The following is a 15116-nucleotide window of genomic DNA, read 5'->3' as shown; positions in this document are numbered from 1 at the left end:
TCAGGATTAGAAGCAAAAGAATATCTGGAAAGCAACGTTATTCATCAGCATTCCCTGATAACATTCATGTATGCTGCTCTTTCCAAATCACAAGCCTTATGTGCCTCCCAAACAGAAACCAGTCACAGTTGCCATGCAGGAACTGTGGGTCTTTTATCAGCCCCAAGTTATTCACCTGGCTTCCTCCTTTGAATAGAGGAGCACCAAAGCTGCCTAGCGCTGAAGAAGGGACAGTGTGCACTAGTTCCACCCTGCATGGCAGGAGTTGTCATCATCACAAGTGTAAGCTGCTTTCTGGTTCCACAAGGGTGAGCCCACAGGTTCAAACCAACTGTACAAAAAACAACCTCCCTGTCTTCTGTTGTTCATCCCCTTTCTGGGGACTAACTTCAGCCTTCAGCATGGGCCAGACTGCCAAGAGGAAAAGGTCTTGCAGGCTTCACCACAGAAGCCAACCCACAGCCAGGGAACAAAAGCCGGAATCAGACTAAAAGTATGTGGGCTGTTGATGTTAGCCAAGCCCAGCAACGCAATGCTGTCCTGCAAGTCAAGAACAGGAGAAGATGTCTGTTTTGAACAGATAAAGGTGCGAGAGGAAGAGGCAGCAGATCATTCCTTGGAGCTTCCCTCCAAGCTGTTGGGTTATTCCTTCTGCAGAAGAGGATGCTTGTGATGCAGACGCAGTTCCCATGAGCACACGGATAGGCAGGGACTGTGCCAAGACCCATTCCCAATTCCCATGGCCCAAGGAGGAACCAAGGTTCCTCCCCATGCTCTCCACAGTTCAGATGCCCCCAGCAGGGGCACAGGGACAACATCCACAAGCGGACACTGTACTGGGGCAGTGTCACATCATCCACCTGAGCACTGTAGGGAAAACCTTGGTGATTACTCATGTGCCATTGCACCACCTCCTTTGCACAGACCCATCATAGCTGCAGGGTCAAATTAGGGAACAGGAGCTCTTTGCATACCAGATTGCCCAGGTTGTGTGTGCAAGCAAGAGAAGAGAGCACCCAGGGCAGCCAAGCAACGGGAACACTTCATAGAAAATGCAAAAGGAAAGACTTAAAGTGAGATGTAAAGCAACAGAATAAACCTGCACAACTTCTTTTCCTTGTGGGATTTACAGAAATACCAGGTTTGCCTTGTTTTCATACTCTGAAATACTCCTAACTGACGAAGGCTGTGGCTTTTCCTTGTTTTTAAGCAAGGCTAGGTTGGGGTTCTTTCCAATACCTACATATCCAGGCATACATTCATATGAAATGTCTGATTTTTTGTGAGATGTTTTCCCCAGACTTTGAGAACTTGGCCCATCACGTCGGAATCAGGGAGCAGATCAGTACCTAATGTCTCACTGCTTGAAAATATATCCCCTCACACATGAATAGCACCAAATCCACTGCTTGGATTTGACACTGAGGGAGTCCTCCAATTTCTCTTGGCTTGCCTTGCCAAGGAGAAGAACACAATATTGATATTAAGCAGCTCTTAGATTTTTGAGTCGTTCCATCTATTTGGCTCAAGCTGACGTTTTCCTGTTAAGGGTGAGTAGATGATCTTCTCAAACAGAAAGCAAAAGCTCTTGAAGCCTGAAGGCTGGCATGGGCCTTTGCTTTGAGCTTGGTTGCCTTCCCAAGCCTGGCACACAGCACATTGTGTGTGGTTTTTGCAGCTGCTCAATGGAACGGTCCGGGCACTCTGCCAGACCTAGGTGATGAGAGGGAGAGAAACAGGCAGATGCAGTGTCATTGCCCGTGTAGTTTATACGAGATGCCAGCAAGAAAAACATGAGGCAAACAGTTATCAAGTCTGATGTCTTTCCTTTCCCTCCTCACCTGTAGTCCACCACTTCCTCTTGTCACCTTGAGAGTCAATCCTACCCCTTGAGCATCCACCTCTAAAATGCAGGGGAATAAATCCACTGTTCCAAGCAGAGCCAAGGTGCGCACTGGTTACAGATTCACTGCCAACATCCCTTTCCCTTGCTGAAGCCACTGATCTGCACATGCACCCACCATGACTTCCACCAGGACTCCTGAGGAGCAACCCGCAGAGCTGGTGGACACCTCATCACTGCTGCATGCAGGGAATGGGCAACAGCTCTGGCTCTCCTTCACTTCAGGAAAGCTGTGCAGACCTTACACAGTGCAGAGGGCTTCCTACTTAAAGAGGGGATGTCAGATGTTACAACTCATCCCCAAATCCCATACCCTGGAAAAATTACTCAAGGCAGGAGATCCTTGCCCAGGGCACTGGACTCTTCAAATCCAGCCCATTCCCAGCACAGGGGCTCGTGCATCAACTCCCATGCTTCACCACAGGGGAAAAGCCATAACTGACTTCATTCTTTAAGCTATGTATTTTGAAGTCTATTGTACCACAGCTGACTTCATCAGTACAACACCCTGGTTTTGTGTACATTCAAACTGGGCACTGCAAATGTAAATGTTAGTGCAACTCCTCCTCCCCTCAGCACACATCTGCATTCCCAGTGGAGGCTGATCTCATGCTTGTCTCCTCTTCCTTAAAAAAAGAAAACATAAAATTATCAGCATCAAGATCAGTAACAGGTAATTCACCTTAAAGGATGTCATGGTTTAAACCCAGTCAGCCATAAATCACACAGTCGTTCTCTCACTCCCCCCCTTCTTGCCCTCCCCCTTCTCCCGGAGGGATGGGGAGGAGAATCAGAAGAATGCAACTTCCATGGGTTGAGGTAAGAACAGTCCAGTAACTAAGGTATAACACAAACCACTGCTGCTACCACCAATAATGATAAGGGAAATAACAAGGGAAGAAAATACAACCGCTCACCACCCGCCGACCGATAACTCACCCCACCCCACCTGACCAAGCACCGACCAATACCTAGTCCAACCCCGCAGTGCCCCAGCCCTTCCGGGTAACTCCCAGTTACAACCCGAGCATGACGTGCTGTGGTATGGAATACCTCTTTGGTCAGCTTGGGTCAGGTGTCCTGTCTCTGCTTCCTCCCAGCTTCCCCTCCTCCCTGGCAGAGCATGAGACCCACAGAGTCCTTGGCCAGACCAAACATTTGAGCAGTAACTAAAACCATCGGTGTTATCAGCGCTGTTCCCAGGCCGAAAGTCAACAACACAGCACTGCACCAGCTACCAAGAAAGAGAAAAAATGACTGCTACTGCTGAACCCAGGACAAAGGATCTACAACCTGATTCAATACCAGCCTTAAACCCATCTGACGCAGCTCATTAATTGTGGTTCACATGATTACTATAGGGACTTCACTATACAGAATCATAGAATATATCCTCAAAAGACAATAGAAAGTTGATTGAAGATCTGAAAGGACAGGAAAGCAAAGATAGTTGGGTTCAGATACCTGATGGGGGAATTGTAATTCCGTATAATCAACTCTGGAAGCTAGCTCAGGAGGAACATAATAAAACTCATTGGGGTAGCAGCGCTTTGTATAAATGCTTAGACAAACAAAATGTAGGAAGGAATCTATACACCATAGTTCAGTTAGTGACAAAACAATGTCAGCTCTGTCTTAAGAATAATCCTAAAACTGAAAATAGAAATCAAACAGGGACAATTGGGAGAAGAAGTTATCCAGGACATCAGTGGCAAACAGATTTTTCTGAATTACTGAGAAAAGGAGGCTATTGATATTTGTTGGTGTCAATGGATACTTTTCCAAGCTAGCCAGAAGCATTCCCTTGTAGAATAAATAATGCAGGACAAGCAATCAAAATATTATTAAACAAGATAGTACCTCTTTTGGGGGTATCAGTGGATATTTCTTCCAACTGAGTTTCACACTTTGGAGCAAAATTGTTACAAGAAATTAGCAAAACATTGGAAAATGATTGACCTAATCTAATTGATAAGAAATTGATGGAACTACATGTTCCATTCAGCTCTCGGGCCAGTGGGCAAGGAGTAAAGATAAACCATCTGATTAAACAACAAATTAGTAAAATATGTTAGGAAATGAATTTATATTGGCACCAAGCCTTAAGAATTCGAACTAAACCTCAGTCAAAAGAAGTTAGTCCATTTGAAATTCTTTATGGAAGACCATATCAATGCTAGTTTAAAGGAGAAAACCTTCAAGAAGTGGGAGAAGGCTATCTCTCACAGTTTCTGGTCAATCTGGGAAAACAATTAGAAGAAATAAATAAGAGAATATTAGAGACAAGAGCAAGAGGTTTGGATTATCCGATTCACCCTTTCAGATCTGGATACTGGGATTATATTAAGAATTTTCCCCTACAGGAGAAGTGGAGCAGACCGTACCAGATATTATTGACTACCTTTACAGCAGTGAAGATAAAGGAACAACCTGCTTGGATACATTATTCAAGAATAAAGAAAGCACCAGAGCCAGAGAAGACATGGCGGATCGAACCTTCAGGACCTTTAGGTATGAAATTGTGTCAGCCATAATTTGGATTTATATGATAATTGGCGTACAAGCCTGGGATCAAAACTTATACTGGAAGTTAAAATACAGTGTTACTAAAGTCTGTAATCGCAGTGACTGCTGGGTGTGTGCACAGTTGCCTAAATCAGGAGAAAATCCAGACCCTCCATTAATTGGCATTCCAATTCCCAACACTCTCTCATGGACAAACTTGTGGGTGAACACTAGCAATCTACGTCCAAGGGAGAAGTTAAGACTTGGGAGAGTTAATCCTAATCCAAGTAGAAAGTATTGTACCTGTGTACAAAGATGTATTATACCAGGAACCAGTGTAGGAGATCATGTTTGCTTACACGCCACAGGTGTAGGTAACCATTCAAATTGCAATCACACTATTAATAGATGTTATCGTAGTTCACTGGTGGCCTGAAGGGAAAGGATGGTATTGGTTATGTGGAGAAAATTCTTATAAGACTCTACCCCCCAATTGGAAGGGGGAATGCACCTTAGGTGCTGTGGTACCCAATCTTACTATTATTGACATACATCCTTCTGGAACCTGGGTTAGAAGTTTTGTTAAATAGATCAAACAAGAGTTTAACCCTATTGCCGAATGGAAAACCGCTTTTCATAGTTTTGCAGGATGGTTAATTCCATCTTTGGGAGTAAGTGAATTAGAGAAGGCAATCGTAAATATCTCAGCAACCATAGAGGAAATAGAAAGCAAAACTATTGATATAATCCAAGCGGAAAAAAAGGAGGTAACTCGCCTATCTAAAGTGGTACTACAAACCTGAATGGCTCTAGATATGTTATTGGCTTCACAAGGAGGAGTTTGCTCCATAATCAGAGTTGCTGTTCCCATATAGGTCAAAGTGGCAAAATCGAAATAGATCTGGAGGAAATTTGGAAACAATCTAAAATAGTTCATGAAATGGTCAAGGAGGATACCACTTGGGGGTTGAAGAAATATGGAAAAAGTTAACTTCATGGTTACCTGATCTCTCCTGGTTGAGGCAACTGGTTGCAGGAATATTAATATTGTTTCAATATTGATTACTTGTGGTATGATACAACGTTCCTTCTGGTGTTGTTCTATGATAAATTATGAAAATTGGAAAAGGAATGAAATCAAGCATCAAGTAGAAACAGGAAAATATTTCAAAAAGACTCTAAGCGGTAATGGAAGTACGTAAAGTGTTGCAAAAGAATTTGCAAAAGGACAGAAAAAGGGGGCATTTGAGACAAGGAGGCACAAAATGAAATACAAACCTTTGTAAATAAGTCGAATCAGTTCTAAGTAACGTTAAGTTTGATGGCTTTGTAACAGTAGCAATGGAAAATAACTGAGGGACACGTTTCACAGAAGAAGAAAAAATATAGTCAGAGTGCAGTTAGAGAATATGAGAATCCTTGTATAAGATAAACCGTTGTAGTTGGCGTAGTTTTAGGTCCTTATGACCTTAGTACAAAGATAAGTGTAAGAAAACAGGACAGAAAAACAGGACGTGTAGATAAAGAGTATCTGAAACTAGCAGATGTCCAGGATGGGCTGCAGCTAAGCTAACTGATAAGTAGGACGGGATGATTATGTCTGCAGTGCTACCGAACCAATTAAGCTGGTGTAAGCGTTATCTACTGCACGTGCTTCAAAGGCTGCCAGAAGTGATGAAGAGTGTTGGAAGAAGTAAATGACCCCAGAGACCACCACCATTTTGTACACATGGGGAAGCTTCCTCGAAGGATGATGTAATTCATACTTAGCCTCATGAATATGCATGTATGCACGTAATGAATATGTATGACTACTGACTGTACAAGGGTGGCTGGTTTAGCAACTCGGGGACACACGCTAGGAGGAGCTATCCCCCGTGTCTCCCGGCGCTGCAATAAGGAATACCGGCTAGTCAACTTCAGCTTTGTTGGTGAGTTCCTGGAGATTTCTCCGAATAGGAATAAACCAGGTTGGAAAAGACCTTCAAGGTCATCAAGTCAATGCGTGCTCCGACACAGAAGCCTGTAACTTGCCATAGACTTTAATCACGCCAAAGAGCTATCACAGGAATTTTTCACTAAAGCATCTATAATTCCCTCTGGGAAATGTTGATCTTCAGTAGGATTCCTGGGCAGGACCAAGCTCAGCTGCAGGTGATTTCTGCCTTACCTGGCTTTGGAATGGGGGGATGTTTTTCTAAGGGGATGCTTTGAAGCCCAAGGGCCGGGTTTTCACACAGGACAAGGCTGCTCCCCTGAGCTGGTCTACAAGTGGGACTCACATAGGACCCATGGGCAGGCATGGGAGATAATCATCCTCTGCTCAGCCTCACACGTAGCTCCAGCCTGCCTGCATTGGAAACAGAACAACCTGCATCTCACTGAAATACAGAACATATCTGTCAATAGCTTAAATTCTTAACTACAAGCCAGTCTAGACGTGGAGGCATCTGGATACCGAGAACTTGCCGCCCTCCCAGCAGCCTCTTTCAGCAGTTGATATCCAAGAATTGCTCTTAATTTGTCCAGCTTCACTTCTAATCAGTCCCTCTCACCATTACTTCTGTTGCTACATAAAAGAGACCTTTTATCACCAAGCACCATCTCCACGAAGGCATTAGCGTGCTCTAATCAAGTGCTCTGGCAGCGTTTCCACTACCTAAACAGGGTTGTCTGTTTGACTCTCCTGCTGCCAAGACTGTTTTCTTGTCTCTGGTTCTTTCCTACCCACTCTCTACTTTGCCTATTTTATTTTAAGGACACAGATGGTAACAGTCTCCCCAGCAATGGTCCCACCAGCAGCATGAGAGGCGCCACATCCTCTCCCTGCTCCCACACACTGCTCCCTGCCCGATCACCCCAGTTTGCCATGCAAACTCTTTGATCCTTATTCATATCAGCACATTTCTCTGCTTTTTAGTAATTCATCTCCATGTTAAAGTAGTAATTGCCTTAATCTATCTGATTAAAATTCCTGTAGTTATCGATCATTACAAGTTCTCATTACCCCATTCTTTTTCTGATCTCCTGTGCCAGAGGCATCTCCACCACCAACATGCACAGTTTTCCTTTATTCCAAGAGCCTGTTCAGGACCTGGATATCAGAGCTACTTGTTCACCAGATATACAGCAAACGCACACATTTTACCACTGAATCAATCACCTCAGAGCACTTCCAGTGATAAATTAAGCCTCATGGCTTGTGTGCAAGACAGTGAAGAGACTGTTTTCCACTTTAATAGATGCACAAAGAGGTGTGAAAGTCAGCACATGCCGTGCACAGAGCAACAGATATATTTAAGGGCTCCTGTCTTGAATGAATGGCCCAAACAGCTCCCGGCCAGGAGGAAATGTGTTAGGCCAACAGTTGCTGCAGTCAAATTGCTGGAAAACTGGAGGAGTTTAGGAATATTTACTTGGGCAGATTGTATCCTGAACGGTGCAACATGCCAGACTGCAAACAGCCTTCTTCCAATCAGTAAGTGGAGTCGTCTATGAACTTATAACTACACAAAGGTGTGGTTTGCAGCATGTGTTGTTTACAAGGCAAATAGAATGGGACATGACAAGCTCAGGAGTCTCCAGTTGAGGGCCTTATCTGGGACTCTATGTGTCTGTCTTTGCAGAGAAACACTTGCTAACAATAAAAACAAAGCCCACAGATTCTCTTGAAGCATGTCCTGGACAGCAGGCACTTATGCATGACTTTAAATGGTTTTACCTTGGCTGCAGCAACAAGCCCAAGGGCATGGATGGAGGTGGAGACCTGGAGGAAATGAGTAAGTACAAAGGAGATGCATACAGCTCAAAATCTGAATAGGGGAGAGACAGTGGGAATGACCCATCACAGAGAGCCTAAAAGCAGGATTCCCTCCATCAAAAGGCATCCTCAATCTCTTAAAGCATTAAGGGATTCAGCAGTCCTTGCAAAAGTCTAAGCATTTAAAGTTTAATTGCAACCAAGATCTTTCAATGAAGCTTTGCCAGGAAATGAAACCACTGTAATTAAGTGACTGATATCACAGATTCCCACCTCCCGGAGCTTTGGACACTGCCTAACACTGTCTTTTCAGCTTTTCTTTGGGATTCAAAACAGTAAAATGTCTGAGGCCGAAGGCTTCAAAAGCCAACAGGTCATCTCTCCTGGGTCTGATTACTAAACCCAGAGCTATATTTGGAAGACTCTAGTCATTTCTTTAAAACTCTTGGATTAATAACAGCACCCCAGACACACATATTTGGATCTCCTTTCCTGTGGCTATTTTGTTAAGAGCTTTCCTTTCGCTCCTCTTGCAGACTACCCAAAGTCTCACAGTGAGCCATTCTCTACAGCTCAGTAACTCGCACGAAACAGAAAGCTGGCAGTGGGAAGGTCATTTGGAAATTAAATTCTAAGAGAGACACTGCACATTTACAAATATCCAGCCTTGGAAGGACAGAACTGAGCTGTTTACTCAGGAGGAAGCATGTCTGGCTAATGTGGAGCTTGCGTTTAATTGGCACTGATGAACAATAAAGTTGCAAACTCCTTTCACTGGTGCATGAATGTGCAGAAAACAATCTGCCACAGAACATTATATAGGAAATATTGTCCTTCAGCACCATGCAGCCTTCTGCCATGTGAATCACAGCCCATTTAACAGTGACATTGATGCTGGGCTTCTCAGAGGAAGGAAAGGCAGCTCTGGCCATTACACACCAGCCAACATCATTAGGGTCAATTACCCTATTAGCACTGAAACAGACCTTATATGTGAGCTTCAATGCTCCTCAAGTACCGCTTTCAACTAGAGATCAAAAATGGGCAAGTGAAAATATTCAGCTACTTACAAGCAGCACTCAGCACCTGGCAGAATTGGGTCCCTAATTAGGATTTAATAAGCTGGTAATTGTAATGGCAATGGTCTCATTAGCCTGATGCCTCATTACTGTGAGCACAGATCAAGTTGAGAAAGCCAGTCAACCTTGCAAGCCTTTCCAAACAAGGAGACTAGAGCTGATTAAAGCAAGCGCTGCTTTTGTGGCGGTTCCTAATGAAAAGCGAATTCATAGGCAATGGGAAACCAACAGTAATTTGTGTCACTCTTTTTACGAACATCTTTAGTAAGAGGCATGGGACCAGGAAGTTTGTTAATACTAAATAAATGCTAAAAATAGAAAAGAAGAATTCACAGTCAGCAGTACAAAATTAGGAACACTGGACTGGAACAATGTTTGCTCCAAAGACAGTTCATGGAAATTACTAATAACTGCTCATTGTCAGATCTCTAATGCAGACCAACACGTTTCTGAATCATGAAGAGCTTAATGGCCTTTGGTTACTCGCTCTGTTTGTTTAAGCTGTCACTTCAGGTATACACTGGGCGACTGCTCAATAGCAGGTGAAATCATGCTGGATTTTCACTGCAGTGTTCGATTTGCCTTTCATCAAGCAAGCATCTGTCTGGTGATTCTCATCTGCCCCTGTTTGCACAAGATCATAGAATAGTTAGGGTTGGAAAGGACCTTAAGATCATCAAGTTCCAACCCCCCTGCCATGGGCAGGGCTAGAGGTCCAAGATGTAGCTGTGCATTTAGTAATAACAGAATTGCACTGTATTTTTATGAATCTGCTCTCTTCCCATTTCAGGAATGTCAAGAAATTGGAATGTCGATGCCATTTCATGGTGGGCAGTTCCCTAGGTGCTAATGGATTAAGTATTTCTGCAAGCAAATCCAGAAGGCGAGGCCTCTAAACTCTAGTGCTCATCTTCTTTCAGTCAAGAACATTAGGGCTACTGAGGCTAGGAGTTTGCACAAAGTCTTTTGAAATCATCTTTTCACCACAAGGAGCAGAGGGCTGGGAAAATGAATCCAAAAGAATCGACTCATCAAAGATCAATATTGAAATAGCTTCAGCAAAATCAAATCCCTAAAGAAAAGGACATCTCTGGGTATCCAGCTAGACTGCTCTAAAGTTACTAAGGCACAGACTGGTATGAAACGTCTTGTACAGAAGGGAACTGAAACTGGTTTGCTACAATGGATTAACCATATCTTTGTATGTGTGGTGAAAAGATCTCTGCAGAACAAACCTTTATATAGATTGTCTTTCTGTCAGAAAAGGCAATGACCTACCACAGAGAACAAACTGTTACCTTCATGAATCACTTCATGCTGGTACAGGATGTATTCACACCAAGGCCTTGGAGCAGCAGCCATCAATTACACACCACATGGACTGTCACCGAATCACTCAGCAGCTGTTAGGGGACTATTAAGAAGAGCAGTGATGCTCCTGGCCCCCCAAAATGGAGAAATCCCTCACGAGCCTGAAAATGGGATTCTTCAGCAGTTAAAAGGGGTCATATTTATTAAGCTGACCTTAGCACTAGTGCTCCCAAGGGCCATTCTCTTCCACAGCTGCTGGGATCTACCTGATTCTGCAGGCAGGGTTTGCAGGGCTGTGTGTTGAGTTCCCTGAACCAGCCCAGCCTTGGGATCAAGCACAAGACAGAAATGAAAGCACCACCAATATCATCGCTCTGAATGCCAGTCGTGTGCTTGCAGAGTGAATAAAAAGAACCACTTAGAGATGCTAATCCACACAGAGAGACCCTTAAAGATGGTCCAGGACCAGTACAAGAGACTAAACAGGAATTTCATATAGGGAGTTTATACAGAAGAGGAACAAAGAGCTGTGACGTGAGGAAGCCTTGCTGCCTGCTATTGCTTTCATACCGCAGGCAGCCAGACATGCAGCCATGAGAGGATTCAATAAGAAAGCCTTTGTGAAAGTCTCAGTGAGCCTTCAGAGAGCTTGCTTCATCCAAAGGTGCTGCAGCAACCCTGTGAGTGCAGGCGGATGAAAGAATTCCCACCATTAAGTCCCCTTGGTGAGCTGCCCCATGCCTGTGCTGCCAGAGCAGCTACAAGAGCAGCTCCCAACCACTGCAGGAAGGACACTGGGGTACCCAGACAGGTTTGTTCTTGGACCGCCTGCACTTTGTCTTGGGAAAACACTCCTTGTTTGGGGTAACGGTGCTGGTCCAGGCCTTGGAGACCAGCTTCTGTGGGTGTCCGCATCTCAGAACATGGACATCCTGATCCTCCGGGCAGCTTCAGCAGAAAAGAACCTATCAGGGCAGGTAGGGGTGTACTGGGGTTGCTGCTTCCGCAGCAGCGCACTCCCAGGCCACCTTTGACAGCGGAGACTCCGCTCCCAGCTCCTCATGGTAGAGAAATGCAAAGGTTACCCCATGTCTTTGTGGGGTGCAAAACTGTGCTGCTGTCTCCTTCAGCTTCTCCCCCCAACCAGGGCTATGGAGACTGCCACCTCCTCAGACTCCCTCCACTCCAAGAGTGCTCAGATGAGGCACACGGACCAGGAAGGCTGCCAAGCCACCAGCAGCTGAACATCAAGGGATGGATACCTCTAGCAGAAACCCTTTCAGTGGGTGCTGGAGGTCGCTGCAAAGACCTGCCATGTTCCTTATACCGGGTGGGAAAGGAGCAGCTTTGTACACAGGGTTTTCCTTCGGCGACAGAACAAGGGCTACAATGGTCCGGGCCATGAACTGGCTGGGAGTGGGCAATGTGCCCATCAGCCTCTCTGATACCCCTGTTCACACATGGAGTTTTACTAGTGGAAATTACACCAAATCCTCTTAATTTCCTGCGCTGCACAGAGCAAGGAAGGAGCAGCTTTTATGGCTTTATACCTCCTCCTGCTCCCAGGTGAATGGTTTATATTGCATTGGTATGAAACCCCCAGGCAGCAGTCAAATCAGCTGGGCAGCACAGGAACAGCAAGAGGAACATCAGGGTCAGGACAGGATCTGTTCACCAGACAGCAGTTGCTGCATCCACATCCCTCCATGAGGCCAAAACACAGACAAACATCATCTGAAAAAGGCAATGGCAGCAAATGAACCTGCTGTATGGGACGTGGCCAACAGCACTATGTAGCTGTGCTTTTGAAGGAAACAGATACCAAAGACACTCATTACCAAAAGACACTGAGCAGCAGCAGCCACAGCTCTGTCTGCTGCAGTAATCAGAACCTGCTTCATCAAAGCCCTGCTGTGCATTGGGGAATGCATAGCCCAAACCAGACATGTGATGGTCAGCAAGGCAGAGAGCATGCCAAAATCTAACACAGCCTATCTCAAGCTTGTAAATTAGTTAATGAAGCAAGAAGAGCCTGCACTTGCACTCTGTGCAGCATCATCTACGGGGAAACAGCCAGTGGGGCTGGCAGGGAGACAGACAGACAGACAGGCTGTGCACTATCCAAAACTGACAGAAGGAAAAGCAATTATGCCCTTTTCATGGGTGAGGAATGGAGGCTTTGCATGAGTAGAAGTCACATATTAGAAGTTAAGTACCTCAATACATGGAAAAGCCTTTACAGTATTAGACAGAAGAGGGCTAAAGAGTATCTGACACTGAGCTCCACTGATTTCAGCAGCATTTCTATACTCAGGTGGTTTCTTCAGCAGTTCGAGTGAATATCAAAGGGACTGGATATGGCCGAGGTGCAGCAAGAAGTGAAATGCAACTTTCCAACACCACTGGCATCCCCCCTTACCGTACTGCAGTTTCTCCCCAAAACTCCCATCTTCATAGACTGTGCAGGTTCAGCAGCTGGGACATGCAGAGCTCTCACATCCCCAGGCTCCCCCATTGACCAAAGAGATGGAGAAGAGGCAGCAGAGAAAGAGCAAGCTGAAAGACTGGTATCATGATTAACAAGGATGGCCCAGAAAAGCCACCCTGCAAATGAAACTGGGGGTAGCAAAGAGCAGCGCTAGGATTTACAGCCTTTGTGTGTTCAGATATCAGACACAGCCCAGACTTTCACCCAGGAAACACAGTCTGTGCAGATGTCCATGCACAGCAGCAGGGTCTGAGCCCACAGCCCCAGACCCATGTACTCCTCCTACCCTTTGAGCGCTGCTTGGCTTCACAGCAGGCAGGCAATCACAGCAAAACCAGGACTTCCCTACTAACAATATTCCGAGAGGATTTAGGGAATTGCTGTGCCAGGGCCTGTCAGACCAGAAATCTGTGTGAGGAAAAGCAGATATGGTTTGGGTTTTTTTAACACATATAATTCTGTCCTGAACGTAAGCGCTGAATGCTTTTTTAAATTGTTCTTAAATTGCATTACTGTAATGTTACCATTAATTTGGATGTTAGTGGATAATTGTACTTGGTGGAGTTTGATGAATTACACCAAGCAAAATCTGATTTTAAGCAAAGGAAAAGATCTTGAGACTGGAACAAAATGTCTCTTTATGCTTAAGCCATAAAGCCGTTTATCAGAAGTCATTGGTGGTTTTCCCCACACAGGTATACATTTCCTGATACAGAAGGTAACAACCAGCTTTTGACCTTGATGTGGTCACTGGGACTAGGAGCAATCACTGCTAGTTAACTGCCACTCAGTTTACCTCTGAGAACAGCCAGCCAGCTGGAGCACAGCCCAAAGGAGCAGGCAGACATCCTGCAGAGCTGGAGCTCTGATTTGCAGAGGGAATCCAATGTCCTTTTGAGGGCCAGGGCATGATGGCAATTGAATTTATAACTGCATCTATTCAGGCTGAGAGAGATGGGCTTGTTCAGCCTGGGGAAGGCTCCTGGGAGACCTTATAACAGTCTTCTAATACCTAAAGGGGGCCTACAAGAAACCTGGAGAGAGGCTTTGGACAAGGGCCTGTGTCCTGGGTTCAGCAGTAGCAGTCATGTTTCTCCTTCTTGGTAGCTGGTGCAGTGCTGTGTTTTGACTTTCGGCCTGGGAACAGAGCTGATAACACTGATGTTTTAGTCTGACCAAGGACTTTATGAGCCTCATGCTCTGCCAGGGAGGAGGGGAAGCCGGGAGGAAGCAGAGACAGGACACCTGACCCAAACTGACCAAAGAGGTATTCCATACCACAGCACGTCATGCCCAGGAGGTAACTGAGAGTTAGCCGGAAGGGCTAGGGCACTGCGGGGTTGGACTAGGTATTGGTCTGTGCTTGGTCGGGCTGGGGGGAGTGAGTTATCAGTTGGCTGGTGCTGAGGTGTTGTGTTCTCTTCCCTTGTTATTTCCTTTATCATCATTATCATTGGTGGTAGCAGCAGTGATTTGTGTTATACCTTAGTTACTAAACTGTTCTTATCTCAACCCGGGGGAGCTGCATTCTTTTGATTCCCCTCCCCATCCCTCTGGGAGTAGGGGGAGGGCAAGAAGGGGGGAAGCGAGTGAACAAGCTGCCTGACTGGTTTTAAACCACAACAGCCTGTAGGGACAGGCCAAGGGGAATGGCTTTAACCTGCCAGAGGGGAGACTGAGATGAGCTCTTAGGCAGGAGCTCTTCCCTGTGAGGGTGCTGAGGCACTGGCACAGGGTGCCCAGAGAAGCTGTGGCTGCCCCATCCCTGGCAGTGTTCAAGGCCAGGTTGGACACAGGGGCTTGGAGCAAGCTGCTCTAGTGGAAGGTGTCCCTGCTCGTGGCAGGGGTTGGAACTGGGTGAGCTTTAAGGTCCCTTCATACACAAACCAGTCTGGGGTTCTACGATCTGTTCTAGGTATCTGTCATTGTACTTGAAGAGATCACTCAGGGGAAGACACCGATGATGATTATGCTCAAGAACACAGACTTGTAACACCAAACAGACTAACAACTGTGTTAAGGTCACTTGGTGAAGCTTTTCCAAACAGCATTGGCCTCTTTCTCCAGGAT

Source organism: Pezoporus flaviventris, unplaced genomic scaffold (genome assembly GCF_033815535.1).
Source record: "Pezoporus flaviventris isolate CSIRO_AGI_PZ_B2104156 unplaced genomic scaffold, CSIRO_AGI_Pfla_v1 ptg000029l, whole genome shotgun sequence".
Lineage (NCBI taxonomy): Eukaryota > Metazoa > Chordata > Aves > Psittaciformes > Psittacidae > Pezoporus > Pezoporus flaviventris.
This window is presented reverse-complemented; position numbering follows the sequence as displayed.